Here is a 16673-nt window from a genome sequence, read left to right as displayed (position 1 = left end):
AAATATGTGCTTAGACTGCAGGGCTTTTATACTTCCAAATACATTTTTGATAAAGAGTTTTCATCTTTTAAAAAATAGGAAAAGCAGCAGAAGGAGACATTTCTAGTGCTTTTCTTGGGAGGGTGCATGTCTTCTCTTTTGCACTTCTGAGATCAGCCCTGGGTGTACTTTGGAAGGAATGATGCTAAAGCTGAAACTCCAGTACTTTGGCCACCTCATGAGAAGAGTTGACTCATTGGAAAAGACTCTGATGCTGGGAGGGATTGGGGGCAGGAGGAAAAGGGGACGACAGAGAATGAGATGGCTGGATGGCATCGCCGACTCAGTGGACGTGAGTTTGAGTGAACTCTGGGAGATGGTGATGGACAGGGAGGCCTGGCGTGCTGCGATCTTGGGGTCGCAAAGAGTCGGACATGGCTGAGCGACTGAACGGAACGGAACTGAACTGAAGGTACAGCATCCAATGCTATTTGCTATTTTTACCCCCAGGCGGCGCTAGTGGTAAGGAAACTACTTGCCAATGCAGGAGACAGAAGAGACGTGAGTTCCATCTTTGGGTCGGGAAGATCTCCTGGAGGAGGGAACGGAAACCCACTCCAGTATTCTTGCCTGGAGAATCCCATGGACCGAAGAGCCTGGTGAGCTACAGTCCATAAGGTCACAAAGAGTTGCACACGACTGAAGTGACTTAGCACACATGCATCTCACTTCTTTATAATCAATATTCCATCTTCTGAAAACTTACTTAGTGAATCATGCCCAACATTGATAAAAATCACCCAGTTTTCACGTAATTTGAAACTCTCAAGCTTCACCTGCCTTGGTTACAAATATGGGTTGGCTCAGTTTCCATATCTAGGTTTGAACCACAGGATCTCAGACTGTCTTCCTTCCTCTTTCTTAGTTCTCAGAAAAAATTCCTCCTCAGGAGTTTGAGGGTGTTGCTGAAATATTATTTGATATCTGCTCAGGGCGATTTTCCAGAGAAGGCAATGACAACCCACTCCAGTATTCTTGCCCGGAGAATCCCAGGGACAGAGGAGCCTGGTGGGCTGCTGTCTATGGGGTCGTACAGAGACAGACACGACTGACTTGACTTAGCAGCAGCAGCAGGGTGTGTTTCTCCCATTCTTTTCTCTGCTTTGATCTTGAAAATCCTTCATACGCCTCTCCAGGGTATCTTTCCCTGCTCAGCACAGCAATCTCTACCCACGGCCAGGTCAAGTCAACAGAACACTGAGATGCAGCTTGACCTGGGCTGTAAGAAGCAGTTCTGTACCCATTGCGGGGGCCTCCATTGTCTCCTGGGCTCCAGAGCTGCTGCACGTAGGCACAGAGTTACCTACACTCATGAGCACCGCAGCACCATCTCCAGCCTATCCTTAACTTAAGGGGCCACATAGGTCTTTTCAGTTCAGTTCAGTCGTGTCCGAGTTCTTCTGGACACACATACTCTCTACCCTTCTGACGTCTCTCTTGTCTTTTCAGTGGCAACTTCTCCAAAGCTCCATATCTATCAGTTCACTCAGGTAGGTGTTTTGGAAGCTTTAGAAGGGTGTATCTTAACCATTATATAGGAGTATGGAAATTCCATTTCTGGTTCAGACCATATACCAGGAAAAAAGGCAAGAAGATCTTTTAGATAGCTGGGAAAACAGGAGGCTTGGAGATGTTTAAAAATTTCATACTTTGCTGTATATCGGAAACTAACATGTGTGCATGCGAAGTCACTTCAGTTGTGTCTGACGCTTTGCGACCCTATGGACTGTAGCCCTCCAGGCTCCTCTGTCCATGGGGATTCTCCAGGCAAGAATACTGGAGTGGGTTGGCATGCCCTCCTCCAGGGGATCTTCCCATCCTGGGATCAAACCTGGGTCTCCTGCATTGCAGGCAGATTCTTAACCATCTCAGCCACCAGGGAAGCCCTCTGAAACTAAGGAAATACTGTGCTGCTAAGTTGCTGCTAAGTCACTTCAGTCGTGTCTGACTCTGTGCGACCCCATAGACGGCAGCCCACCAGGCTCCCCCGTCCCTGGGATTCTCCAGGCAAGAACACTGGAGTGGGTTGCCATTTCCTTCTCCAATGCATGAAACTGAAAAGTGAAAGTGAAGTCGCTCAGTCGTGTTCAACTCTTGGCGACCCCATGGACTGCAGCCTACCAGGCTCCTCCGTCCATGGGATTTCCCAGGCAAGAGTACTGGAGTGGGGTGCCATTGCCTTCTCCAAGGAAACACTGCAAATCAACTATATTTTATTGTTTTAGTTGGAGGATAATTGTTTTGCAGTGTTGTGTGGTCTCTGCCTTACCTCAATGCAAATCAGTCATAATTTTATATACACATACAATGGAATATTACTTGAAGCAATATGGATGGATCTAGAGACTGTCATACCGAGTGAAGTAATTCAGGCACAGAAAGACAAATATCATATGATATCACTTCTATGTGGAATCTTAAAAAAGGGTACAAATGAATTTATCTATAAAATAAAAATAGAGTTACAGACATAGCAAACAAACATATGGTTACTAGGGGGTAAGAGGGTGAGAGGGCTAAACTGGGAGATCGGATTGACATATAGACACTACAACAAGTGAAATAACTAACTCAGTAGGACCTTCTGTACAGCACAGGGAGCTCTACTTGATTCTCTGTGATGACCTATATGGGAAAAGAATCTAAAAAAGACTGGACATATGTGTATGTATAACTGATGCTCTTTGCTAACACAATGTAAATCAATTATACTCCAATAAAAATTTTAAAATAAAAAAATTATATATATATATATATATATATATATATACACACACACATCCCCTCTCTCTTGAGCGCTCTCTGCCCCCACCCCCCATTTCCACCCCTCTAGGTCATCACAGAGTGCAAGGCTGGGCTCCCTGTATTACACAGCAGCTTCCCACTAGTGACCTATGTTACACGTGATAGTGTATGTATGTCAATGCTACTTTCTCAATTTCTCCTGACCTCTCCTTCCCCTGCTGTGTCCATAAGTCCGTCCTCTATGTCTGCATTTCTATTTGTTTGTAAATGGGTTCATCAGCACTTTCTTCCAGATTCCATATATATATATATTAATATATGATATTTGTTTTTCACTTCCCAACTTACTTCACTCTGTATAATAGTCTTTAGGTTCATCCACCTCATTAAAACGGACTGAAATGCATTCTTCTTTATGGTTGAGTGATATTCCATTGTATATATATACCACAACTTCTTTATCCACTCATCTTTCGATGGACATCTAGGTCGATGGACATATATAGTTCAGTTTAAAAAAAAAATAGGAAACTTCCCTGGTGGTCTAGTGATTATGACTCCAAGCTTCCATTGCAGGGGGTGAGGTTGGATCTCTGGTAGGGGAACTAAGGTCTCACCCATGCAGTGCAGTGTTGCAAAAAAAAAATTAAGTTTTAGAAATTTGCAGTGTCATTTATTCATCCTATAAATATTTACTAAGTATCTATTCCCTAGATATGATAATAAGCAAGAAGTACATTGACTTTTTTTCCCAAGAACATAATTTCTAATGGCAAAGGAGACCCAATAAATATGTGAATGAATATCTAAGTGGGCTGGATGTTGCCTGTTGACCCCTCCAAAGCCATTCAGTGCTCTGCCTGGAAGGACAACACATCTGGAGTATAACTGTGGACTTTCTTGGCCTCTGGCTTTCAGCTGATTTTGGCCGATGGGAAACACCAACAGAATATCATAAAAACAGAGGAGAGTGAGGTCAGGGTATTTGTTTTCTTAGCTCCTTCCCTACAGATCACCGTGCAAGGGTTTCTGTCCCTTGAGTGGAGATCAGAGCTCCATGATCTGGTATACCGAGGCTTTTCAATGACAATTTCTTACCTCTCGTCTGTTCTGATATTTTCTCATTAGCTCAACATGCAATTTCTAAATGTCTTTAAAAAGAAAATGTAGAAAGGAATTGCCTGGTGGTGCAGAAGTCAGGACTCAGTGCTTCCACTGCTGTGGGCCTAGGTTTAATCCCTGGAGGGGGAATTAAGATCCCACAAGCCATGAGGTGCAGTCAAAAAGATGTAGAAGGCTTCAGTTATGCAATTTTTGGAATTAATATTCACATTTTAAGGGCACAAACTACAATAATTTGTTCTCCCCACCAGCATTTTGCACGTTTTAACAACTACACAAAGTGAAAGTTGCTCAGTCATGTCAGACTCTTTGCGACCCATAGACAATACAGTCCATGGAATTTTCCAGGGCAGAATACCAGAGTAAGTAGCCTTTCCCTTCTCCAGGGCATCTTTCCAACCCAGGGATCAAACCCAGGTCTCCCATGTTGCAAGTGGATTATCTACCAGCTGAGCCACCAGGGAAGCCCAAGAATACTGGAGTGGGTTGCATATCCCTTTTCCAGTGGATCTTCATGACCCAGGAATCAAACTGGGGTCCCCTGCATTGCAGGCGAATTCTTTACCAGCTGAGCTACAAGGGAATCCCAAATAACTACACGAATACCACAGAAAACAAAAGCCAATGTTTTCATAAAATTCATTCTGGAATTTATGAAAAATAACACCCATCAAAATTCATGAATAAGGGATATGATTTTGCCAAAATCCAAACAGGTCAACCAGATTCCTTGTTTAAATCTGTATGGGACCAGAAATTAATTTAGTCTTAAATTTTTAAGAGATAAAAGTCACATAACATAAAATTTACCATTTAACCCATTCTATAATGTATATAATTCAGTGTCTTATAAAAGAGTCAAAATGTGCAACCATGTGGGGTCATGTGCAAATCATCATATGATTTTAACCAAAATGGGCAAATCACATGGTATAACGATTTTAACCATCTTATGTTCCAAGCTTAAAATTAAAAGATGCTGGATCCTTGAAAGGAAAGCAATTACAAACTTAGAGAGCATATTAAAAAACAGAGACATCACTTTGCCGACAAAGGACCATATAGTCAAAGCTATGGTTTTTCCAGTAGTCATGCATAGATGTGAGAGTTGGACCATCAAGAAGGCTGAGCACTGAAGAATCGATGCTTTCGAACTGTGGGGTTGGAGAAGACTTTTGAGAGTCCCTTGGACGGCAAGGAGAACAAACCAGTCAATCCTAAAGGATCAACCCTGACTATTCATTCTAATAGGGCAGAGATACTGGGCTTTACTTTATTCTTGTGTCCTGCACTTTCATCATATTTTCAACCAATTCCTGCACCAAAACCCACCATTTCAAAGTGTGTGTAGTTTGGTGAGAAACACTTGTTTGTAGATGATGGGCAATGGAGGAAGTGGCATTTATGTTTTGTGCTTTAGGTTCATGTGTTGGTCAAAGGAGAATGTTTCCTTCTTTTCTTGAAATGTAGCTTCCTCTTTCATGACATGGATTAGAAAGGTTTAGCTTCAGGACTTCCCTGGTAGTCCAGTGGCTAAGAATCTGCCTGCCAATGCAGCGGGACTCAGGTTGGATCCCTGGTGCAGGAACTAAGATCCCACATGCCATGGGACAACTAAGCCCATGTGCCACAATTACTGAGCCCAGGTTCCAGAGCCCATTCTCCACAACAAACGAAGCCACCACGATGAGAAGCTTAGGTACTGCAACTGGAGAATAGTCCCTACTTGCCACAACTAGAGAAAGTCAGCAACACAGACCCAGCAGAGCCCAAGATTTTTAAAAGACTATCTTAAAAAATGAAAAGTTTAGCTTCTTGGTAGAATGGTAGACATGCTAGAGTGCCAGGGTGTGTATTAGTTAGTGACCTGGTGAGAAGCAGCTGGACCAGTCAAGTGAATTAAACAGAGACTTAATGAAGACTTAATGAAGAGACTTCATAGTGTGGGCAGATAAAAGCAGTTCTGAACCTAGTTCCAATGTGTGTGGTTTTCACAAAACCATTCTCTGACACCAGCTGGTAGTCCAACAATTCAACCCAATTGTGTTACTGTCTACCCAGAGGTAGCATTATAAGTTCAGGGCTTGGTCCCACAAGACTGCCCCCTCCTGCAACTCCCAATTTCAGATGCCAGCACAAGTCCAGGTTGTCACCTGTGCTTCTGTCCAAGTGATTATAGATCAGAGGTTCCCACGACCCCCTCCATGAGTTCCATGAGTTTGCTAGAATGGCTCACAAAATTCAGCAAACATTTTACTTACTAGATTACTGATTTATTATCAAAGGTATAGCTCAAGATCTGTCAAATGGAAGAGATGCACAGGACAAGGTGCTAGGGAAGCACACATTATTTCTGTTCCCTCTTCCCAAATCTCCATGTTCGCCAACCCAGAAGCTCTCTGAATCCCAACCTTTTGAGTTTTTATTAGAGGCTCATTAGACAGGATTCCCTGATGGCTCAGCAGGTAAAAAACCTGCCTGCAATGCAGGAGACACAGGAGACGCGGGTTCAATCCTTGGGTCAAGAAGATCTCTTGGAGGAGGAAATGGCAACCCACTCCAGTATTCTTGCCTGGGAAATTCCAAGGACAGAGGAGCCTGTTGAACCACAGTCCAATGGAGTGGCAAAGAGTCAGACATGACTGAGCATGAGCATGGGACATTACATTGGAGTGACTGATTAAATTATTGCCATTGGTGACTGCTTTGACCTTGAGCCCCTTTCCCTTCCCTGGAAATCAGGAGGATGGGACTGAAAGTTCCTACCTTTCATCATGTGGTTGGTTCCACTGGTAACCAGCCCCAACCATTAGGTACTTTCCCAAAGTCACCTCATAAACATAAACGCAGTTGTGGTAGAAAGGAGCTTGTTATGAATAATTCATATTCACCTCTAGACAGTATATTAAAAAGCAGAGACATTACTTTGCCAACAAAGGTCCATCTAGTGAAAGCTATGGTTTTTCCAGTAGTCATGTATGGATGTGAGAGTTGGACCATAAAGAAAGCTGAGCACTGAAGAACTGATGCTTCTGACCTGTGGTGTAGAAGAAAACTCTTGAGAGCTCCTCGAACAGCAAGGAGATCAAAGCAGTCAATCCTAAAGTAAATCAACCCTGAATATTCATTGGATAGACATGCTCAAGCTGAAGCTCCAATCCTTTGGCCACCTGATGTGAAGAGTCAACACATTGGAAAAGACCCTGATGCTGGGAAAGATTGAAGGCAGGAGGAGGAGGGGGTGACAGAGGATGAGATGGTTAGATGGCATCACCGACTCGATGGACATGAGTTTGAGTAAACTCCAGGAGATAGTGAAGGATAGGGAAGCTTGGTGTGCTATAGTCCATGGGGTCGCAAAGAGTCAGACATGACTGAGTGACTGAACAACAACAATAATATTCACCTCTATGGCTGTAATGTGGTTTTAGGAATCAAAGACAAGATATGGTAATAAAAGAAGTTCCCATTGCCCTCATCACTCAAGAAGTTCCAAGGTTTTCAGAAGCTCTGTCCCAGAAATAGGATGAAGACCAAATACATATTTCTTATTGAAAAACACAATATCAGACTTCCCTGGTGATCCAGTGGTTAAGAATCCTCCTGCCAATGCAGGGGACACGGGTTTTATCCCTGGTCTGGGAAGATTTCACGTGCCAGGGGGCAATTAACCCCAGGCACCGCAGCTACTGAGCCTGTGCTCTAGGGCCTGTGCTCTGCAATAAGAGAAGCCACCTCAATGAGAAGCCTGCACACTGCAACCAGAGAAAGCTTGTGCATAGCAACAAGGATCAAGTGCAGCCAAAAAGAGAAAAGAAATAACTTAATTAAATGATTTTTAAAAACCCACAATACTACAACAGGTTTAAAAGAATCAAAGGAGAGTGGGGCACCCAGAAGTACAATAGCAGGGGGGAGGTGCAGTTCTTATAACTTCTTGGCTTAAGCGAGCGTCTGGATGGGGCACGTGTAGCAAACTGGAAAGGGCTCTAGCCTGAGACAGAAGAATCCAACCACTGTCCAGATGTGCAGTCCCTGCCAGGAAGAAGGAGTTGGGAAAGTAAATATCCCCATCTCTCTTTTTTAAATCCTTCTTCCCTCCTTCAAGTGGCTTTGTTGTTGTTCAGTCGCTCAGTTGTGTCTGACTCTTTGCAACCCCATGGACTGTAGCACACCAAGCTTCCCTATCCTTCACTATCTCCTGGAGTTTGCTCAAACTCATGTCCATCGAGTCGGTGATGCCATCTAATCATCTCATCCTCTGTCACCCCTCCTCCTCCTGCCTTCAATCTTTCCCAGCATCAGGGTCTTTTCCAATGTGTTGACTCTTCACATCAGGTGGCCAAAGGATTGGAGCTCCAGCTTCAGCATCAGTCCTTCCAATGAATATTCAGAGTTGATTTCCTTTAGGACTGACTGGTTTGATCTTGCTGTCCCAGGGACTTCAAGAGTCTTTTCTAGCACCGCAGTTAGAAAGCATCAATTCTTTGGCACCTAGCCTTCTTTACGGTCCGACTCTCATATTTGTACACGACTACTGGAAAAAACATAGCTTTGACTATATGACCATTTGTCGGAATTTTTCAAGTGGTTACCACTGATATTTATCTTGTTCTTTCTCTTACAAACCCAACTGGAAGAGAGAGCACAAGAAGAGCCTGATTATATGATCCATACAGGGCAACTCCAAGTACACAGAGCAGCATCTAAAAGGATGGTAGGATGGAGAGCAGATTCTTTCACAATCATTCAAATTGAGTGGTCTCATGTTTATTAAAGCTTGAGGGGTTGGCCATACCATATTGAACTGTTCCTTAGATGGAACATTTGCTCCCTCGGTTGGTGAAGGAAAGAACTGGAATCCTGTGATGTGTGACAGGCTACTGCTTGACCAAGGAAGGGTGAGATATCTGAAGGAGAGATTAAAGAAGGAGGTCATTAGCAGATTCTCCTGTCTGATGATCTCTGCTTTTGTTGTTTTTCAATTTGTTCATTGGTTTATGGGACACTGCATTGTCTGCCTGGATCTCTCTCTAGGGGGCTTTGGATTCAAACTCTCCAAGAGAGACACAACTTGGATAGATTGATCAATCAACATCCAATAGAGAGAACTGCTTTAAGATAGACTTCTCTGCTTGGGATACATCACAGGTGATTGATGCCCATGGACCAAACCATGGTCCAATTCTAAAGGATGGGAGATGAAGTCACATGGTATGATGCCTGGCAACATGTGTGGAAAGAACTCCTTCCAGTCCACTTTGTGAAGTGTATCAGTTAGACTTCACTGTGCAGCAAACAGTCCCCAAATTTCATTTCCTTAAAATAACAACTGTATTATTCTGTTCATGATTTTGTGGGTTGGCAAGTGATTTCTTCTGGTCTAGTCTACCTGGCAAAATGGCTGTCTTGGGAGGCCTTACAAATAGCTGTGAAAAGAAGAGAGGCGAAAAGCAAAGGAGGAAAGCGAAGATATAAGCATCTGAATGCAGAGTTCCAAAGAATAGCAAGAAGAGATAAGAAAGCCTTCTTCAGCGATCAATGCAAAGAAATAGAGGAAATCAACAGAATGGGAAAGACTAGAGATCTCTTCAAGAAAGTTAGAGACACAAAGGGAACATTTCATGCAAAGATGGGCTCGATAAAGGACAGAAATGGTATGGACCTAACAGAAGCAGAAGATATTAAGAAGAAGTGGCAAGAATACATGGAAGAACGGCACAAAAAAGATCTTCATGACCCAGATAATCATGATGATGTGATCACTAATCTAGAGCCAGACATCTTGGAATGTGAAGTCAAGTGGGCCTTAGAAAGCATCACTACGAACAAAGCTAGTGGAGGTGATGAAATTCCAGTTGAGCTGTTTCAAATCCTGAAAGATGATGCTGTGAAAGTGCTGCACTCAATATGCCAGCAAATTTGGAAAACTCAGCAGTGGCCACAGGATTGGAAAAGGTCAGTTTTCATTCCAATTTCAAAGAAAGGCAATGCAAAAGAATGCTCAAACTACCACACAATTGCACTCATCTCACATGCTAGTAAAGTAATACTCAAAATTCTCCAAGCCAGACTTCAGCAATACGTGAACCGTGAACTCCCTGATGTTCAAGCTGGTTTTAGAAAAGGCAGAGGAACCAGAGATCAAATTGCCAACATCTGCTGGATCATGGAAAAAGCAAGAGAGTTCCAGAAAAACATCTATTTCTGCTTTATTGACTATGCCAAAGCCTTTGACTGTGTGGATCACAATAAACTGTGGAAAATTCTGAAAGAGATGGGAATACCAGACCACCTAACCTGCCTCTTGAGAAATCTGTATGCAGGTCAGGAAGCAACAGTTAGAACTGGACATGGAACAACAGACTGGTTCCAAATAGGAAAAGGAGTACGTCAAGGCTGTATATTGTCACCCTGCTTATTTAACTTATATGCTGAGTACATCATGAGAAACGCTGGACTGGAAGAAGCACAAGCTGGAATTGAGATTGCTGGGAGAAATATCAATAACCTCAAATATGCAGATGACACCACCCTTATGGCAGAAAGTGAAGAGGAACTAAAAAGCCTCTTGATGAAAGTGAAAGAGGAGAGTGAAAAAGTTGGCTTAAAGCTCAACATTCAGAAAATGAAGTTCTTCATGGGAAGATTTTCATGGGAAATAGATGGGGAAACAGTAGAAACAGTGTCAGACTTTATTTTGGGGGGCTCCAAAATCACTGGGGATGGTGATTGCAGCCATGAAATTAAAAGACGCTTACTCCTTGGAAGAAAAGTTCTGACCAACCTAGATAGTATATTAAAAAGCAGAGACATTACTTTGCCGACTAAGGTCTGTCTAGTCAAGGCTGTGGTTTTTCCTGTGGTCATGTATGGATGTGAGAGTTGGACTATGAAGAAGGCTGAGCGCCGAAGAATTGATGCTTTTGAACTGTGGTGTTGGAGAAGACTCTTGAGGGTCCCTTGGACTGCAAGGAGATCCAACCAGTCCATTCTGAAGGAAATCAGCCCTGGGATTTCTTTGAAAGGGATGATGCTAAAGCTGAAGCTCCAGTACTTTGGCTACCTCATGCGAAGAGTTGACTCATTGGAAAAGACTCTGATGCTGGGAGGGATTGGGGGCAGGAGGAGAAGGGGACGACCGAGGATGAGATGGCTGGTTGGCCTCACGGACTCAATGGACGTGAGTCTGAGTGAACTCTGGGAGTTGGTGATGGACAGGGTGGCTGGCATGCTGCGATTCATGGGGTCGCAAAGAGTCAGACACGACTGAGCGACTGAACTGAACTGAGTCTACCTGGCTGGTCCTGGCTGGTTCTGTCGTACAGTTTTGGTCAGTTGGTGGGTCAGCTGTTTGCTGGATGATCAAACAGCCCACTGCTACATCTGGCAAGTTGGCAATCAGGGTGAGGAATTATTGACTAGACAGCCTTGGTTCTCTTCCATATGGCCTCTCATTCTCTAGCAGGTTAACTTGAGCTCATTTACATGGTGATCTTAGGGTTTCAAGTGCATCAGGAGAGGGAAAGCCCCAATATGTGAGCATTTTTCAAATCTCTGCTTGCGTCCTGTTAACTTGCTATTCCACTGGCCAAAGTCAGTTACATGGCTAAATGTGGAGCCAGCATGGTTGGACTACACACAAAGATGGGTAATTCTTGCATCTATTCATGCAAATAATCTCTCACTTGCAAACTGAACTTCGAGCACACAGAATGCTCAGAATTTCATGGACTTCTCTTGGATTCAGGCATTTCACTTTAATATTAGGCACTTTCCACTTCACCTCAGCTGACAAAGATAGATCTAAACCTTCTTTAAGTTGCCATGCAAAATACACTTTTTTCCAAGTTTTAATAACTGTAATTTTAAAATTTTTATTGAAGTATGGTTGATTTACAAGGCTGTATTATTTCAAAAGAAACATTTTTTGAGTATCACATGAAGCAAATATTTTGAATACTACCAGGAGGGTTGACTGCCAGCCTACCTATGCAGCCATATCTAGGTATTATTTGAATATTTTACTGCATTGACTCTAAATGATTTATAACAAGAAACGGGAAACTGAAAGATACTCACTACAAGGATGTGAAGCTGAATAAAGCAAACCTTATTTAAGATGGAGTTGGGAAAGCCGGAAAGGGGCGCTGTCATGCCTTATCATTCACTGCCATTTGCAGACCTCAAACAGAAAGAGAGCTACTTTGCATTTTCAACACGAAGACTACTGCTTTATTAGCCAATGGGAGAAAGAAAGGTTTTCGTCTTGCTTGGTGACAGCCCAGCCAATGAGAGATTGTCACAGGTCAGCCAATGAAAAGCCATTACACTTTCAACTCCCAGATTCCTCCAGTGGACACTTTGTTTACAATAACCCTTCCCAACTGCTTTTCCCCTCTAAAACAGCAGGTCCTCTCCTTTGTTTCTCTGGACTGACATAGAGTTTTTGCAATAGCATTCTTGTCCCATATTGCAATTCTCTGCTATTTCCAAATAAACTAATTTTTCTGGTAAAATAACCGGCTGTTTTATTTTTTTCTTTATTTAAGAAAAATTTTTATTGACACATTTACAATGTGACGTTAATTGGCTGTTTTATTTTCAAGGTCAACAGGGATATGTTTCAAAACTATAATAAAACCAAGGCAAGACATCAATCACTAAATGTATATTTGAACTTGTCAAACTAGGAGATATTTGCAATGTTTGTGGTGGATCATACCAAGACTCTTTAAATATGAATGAGAAGACAATTTCAGGACACCATATTAACGGGACCGGTCATGAATTTTACTAGTCAAGTGGCTGAACTTAATTACACTGGGTGAAGGGGCTTCCCCAGTGGCTCAACGGTAGAAGAATCCACCTGCAATGCAGGACATGCAGCAGGAGCCATAGGTTTGATTCCTGGGTCAGGAAGATGCCCTGGAGGAGAAAATGGCAACTCACTCCAGTATTCATGCCTGGAGAATCCTATGGACAGAGGAGCCTGGTGTCTACAGTCCATGGTGTCACAACCTAGTGACTAAACAACAACAATAACGTGTTGGGTGACCCTATCTTTAAGACCAGAGTTATGGGTAGTCACTTTGCAGAAGTGGTAAGCTGAGAAATGAAAGGATAATAGGGAACTGGGTAACATAAAGTTTATCACACTCTTCCACACTCTGGACTTCAACCCTCTCATTAAAGGTGCCTTCTCAAAGTTGCACCCATTTTCTGGGCATAGACGGAGATTGGGACCACTTGCCATTACCTGGTTTTCCCCCTTGGCCACCATCATTGTTTCTAAATTCATTTTCTGAAGTATGGTCCATCCTGGTAATGTACTATTTAAATTACTTGGATGAAAAGAGAACTAATGGACCCATTAGCCAAGTGTTCTTACTGAAAGGCTGTTATGGAGCTGTGAAAAATGTTGGGATTCTTGGCCTCCGGAGGAAAGAAATTCAATTCAGGGCCAGTGACGAGGCTTGATCACTTGGAGCTTTGGTGTAATAAAGTTTTATTAAAGTATAAAAGAGATAGAGAAAGCTCCTGACATAGACATCAGAATGGGGCATGAGTGCCCCCCTGCTAGTCTTTAGCAGGAAGCTATATACCTACAAGCAGGCTGCTAATTAGAGAAAGGAAATGTCTCATAACTCAGAGAGGGGCACCAGACCCCTCACACACAACATGCATTTTGAGATAACATTGGCACAAGGTGAGGCATCTCGGGTGATAAAATGATTGACATGAATCTTGAAGAAAGGCAGATTTCCAAGCATATACATAGTCTCATTAATATAGCTTAAGAGAACATTTACATGAGTAAAACATACTGGTTTGTTGAATAAAACATACTGATTTGTCAAGTCAGTTCTGAGTCTTAGGCAGAACCAACTTGAAGAAAGACAGTCTAAGGTAAATACGTAATTCATCTACATAGCTTAAGAAAAACATTTCCATAAGAAAAATGCATTGGTTAGCTCAAGGTTTGAGAAAAGTTAAGCTTAGGTGTAACCAGGTGTTGTCATGGCAACACAGAATTTTAAAAGAAACCTTTCAATTTTGTATAGAGAAGGGGAAAAAATCTGATACTTGTCCTCCTGCTGCTTAGTTCAATTCAGTTCAGTCACTCAGTCATGTCTGACTCTTTGAGACCCAATAGCCTGCAGCATGCCAGGCCTCCTTGTCCATCATCAACTCCTGGAGCTTGCTCAAACTCATGTCCATCAAGTCGGTGATGCCATCCAACTATCTTATCCTCTGTTGTCCCCTTCTCTGCCTTCAATCTTTCCCAGCATCAGGGTCTTTTTCAAGGAGTCAGTTCTTCACATCAGCTGGCCAAAGTATTAGAGTTTCAGCTTTAGCATCAGTCCTTCCAGTGAATATTCAGGACTGATTTCCTTTAGGATGGACTGGTTTGATCTCCTTGCAATCCAAGGGACTCTCAAGAGTTTTGTCCAATACCACAGTTCAAAAGCATCAATTCTTTAGTGCTCAGCTTTCCTTATAGTCCAACTCAAACGTCCATACATGACTACTGGAAAAACCATAGCTTTGGCTAGATGGACCTTTGTCAGCAAAGTAATGTCTCTGCTTTTTAATATGCTGTCTAGGTCTGTCATAGATTTTCTTCCAAGGAGCAAGTGTCTTTTAATTTTATGGCTGTAGTCACCATCTGCAGTGATTTTGGAGATCAAGAAAATAAAGTCTGTCACTGTTTCCATTGTTTCCCCATCTATATGCCATGAAGGGATGGGACCAGATGCCATGATCTTCATTTTTTGAATGTTAATTTTTAAACCAGCTTTTTCACTCTCCTCTTTCACTTAGATCAAGAGGCTCTCTAGTTCTTTTTCACTTTCTGCCATCAAGATAGTGTCATCTGTGTATCTGAGGTTATTGATATTTCTCCTGGCAATCTTGATTCCAGCTTGTGCTTCACCCAGCCTATTATTTTGCTTGATGTACTCTGCATATAAGTTAAATAAGCAGGGTGACAATATATAGCCTTGACGTACTCCTTTTCCAATTTGGAACCAGTCTGTTATTCCATGTCCAGTATTTCTCAATAGGCAAGTTAGGTGGTCTGGTATTCCCATCTCTTGAAGAATTTTCCACAGTTTGTTGTGATCTACACAGTCAAAGGCTTTGAAGTAATCAATAAAGCAGAAGTAGATGTGTTTCTGGTATTCTCTTGCTTTTTTGATGATCCAGTAGATGTTGGCAATTTGATCTCTGGTTCCTCTGCCTTTTCTAAATCCAGCTTGAACATCTGGAAATTCACAGCTTATGTACTGTTGAAGCCTGGCTTGAAGAATTTTGAGCATTAGTTTGCTAGTGTGTGAGATGAGCACAATTGTGTGGTAGTTGAACATTCTTTGGCATTGCCTTTCTTTGGGATTGGAATGAAAACTGACCTTTTCCAGTCCTGTGGCTACTGCTGAGTTTTCCAGATTTGCTGGCATATTGAGTGCAGCACTTTCATAGCATCATCTTTTAGGATTTGAAATAGCTCAACTGGAATTCCATTACCTCCACTATCTTTGTCCATAGTGATGCTTCCTAAGGTCCACTTGACTTCGCATTATAGGATGTCTGGCTCTACGTGAGTAACCACACCATTGTGGTTATCTAGGTCATGAGGATCTTTTTTGTATTGTTCTTTTGTGTATTATTGCCACCTCCTCTTAATATCTTCTGCTTCTGTTAGGTCCATACCATTGCGGTCCTTTATTGTGCCCATCTTTGCAAGAAATGTTCCCTTGATATCTCTAATTTTCTTGAAGAGATCTCTAGTCTTTTCCATTATATTATTTTCCTCTATTTCTTTGCACTGATCACTGAGGAAGGTTTTCTTATCTCTCCTTGCTATTCTTTGGAACTCTGCATTTAAATGGGTATATCTTTCCTTTCTCCTTTGCCTTTAGCTTCTTTTCTTTTCTCAGCTATTTGTAAGGCCTCCTCAGACAATCATTTTGCCTTTTTGCATTTCAGCTGCTTAAGAGAAATAAAAAATGTCTGACTTTTGCAGCCTATTTCCTCCATTTGTGGGGGCTCTACCCTTCTTGCATGTTACCATCTCACTACCAATGCCTGCAGCCATCTCATCCAGCCACAAGACTTCTTGAGAAACTAAAGCTCAAGATAAGAAGAGATGTACTTCCTGTTTTGGTTGTTGTTAGCTCGGAGAAGCTGCCAGACTGGGAGACCAGCGAGGATTTTCATCTTGTGGGTAAGGAGGAACTGGTTTTGTGTTTTTCCACGGAAAATACAAAGTGCTTTGTTTGTGATCTTGGGTCTTAAAAAAATACACTGGCTCTGGAAAGATGTTAAAGGGTAGCTCGTTATATATCCTGTTGTTTTATTTTTTAATTTGAATTTATTTTAAAATTTATTTATTTTTAATTGGAGAATAATTGCTTTACAATATTGTATTGGTTTCTGCCATGCTTTATCTCTTGAAAGATGCTCTAGAGACATTGTTTCATATTTATTTTCCCATTTCAGTTTAGTATGTATAGAACATACTAAAATGTTTTCAAATAGTCAAAAGAAATCATGAATTGTGTGTTGAGGGGCTTAAGGAGAACTAAAATGAAAAAGTTTCAATGAACAGAGTCTGAAGCAAATACTCTTTGTGAAACTTGGTTCATTTTTCTCTCTATCTCTGTGAAGTAAAATGTATTTTTTATAATGGGTCTTGTTTAAAAACAAACAAAAAAATGCTCTCTAAATCAGTGTTGCTAGATATGCAAAATATATCAGACCCAAAG

The sequence above is a fragment of the Capricornis sumatraensis genome, chromosome 9 (genome assembly GCF_032405125.1).
Source record: "Capricornis sumatraensis isolate serow.1 chromosome 9, serow.2, whole genome shotgun sequence".
Classification (NCBI taxonomy): domain Eukaryota; kingdom Metazoa; phylum Chordata; class Mammalia; order Artiodactyla; family Bovidae; genus Capricornis; species Capricornis sumatraensis.
The sequence above is the reverse complement of the archived record's forward strand: the minus strand, read 5'-3'. Positions refer to the sequence as shown.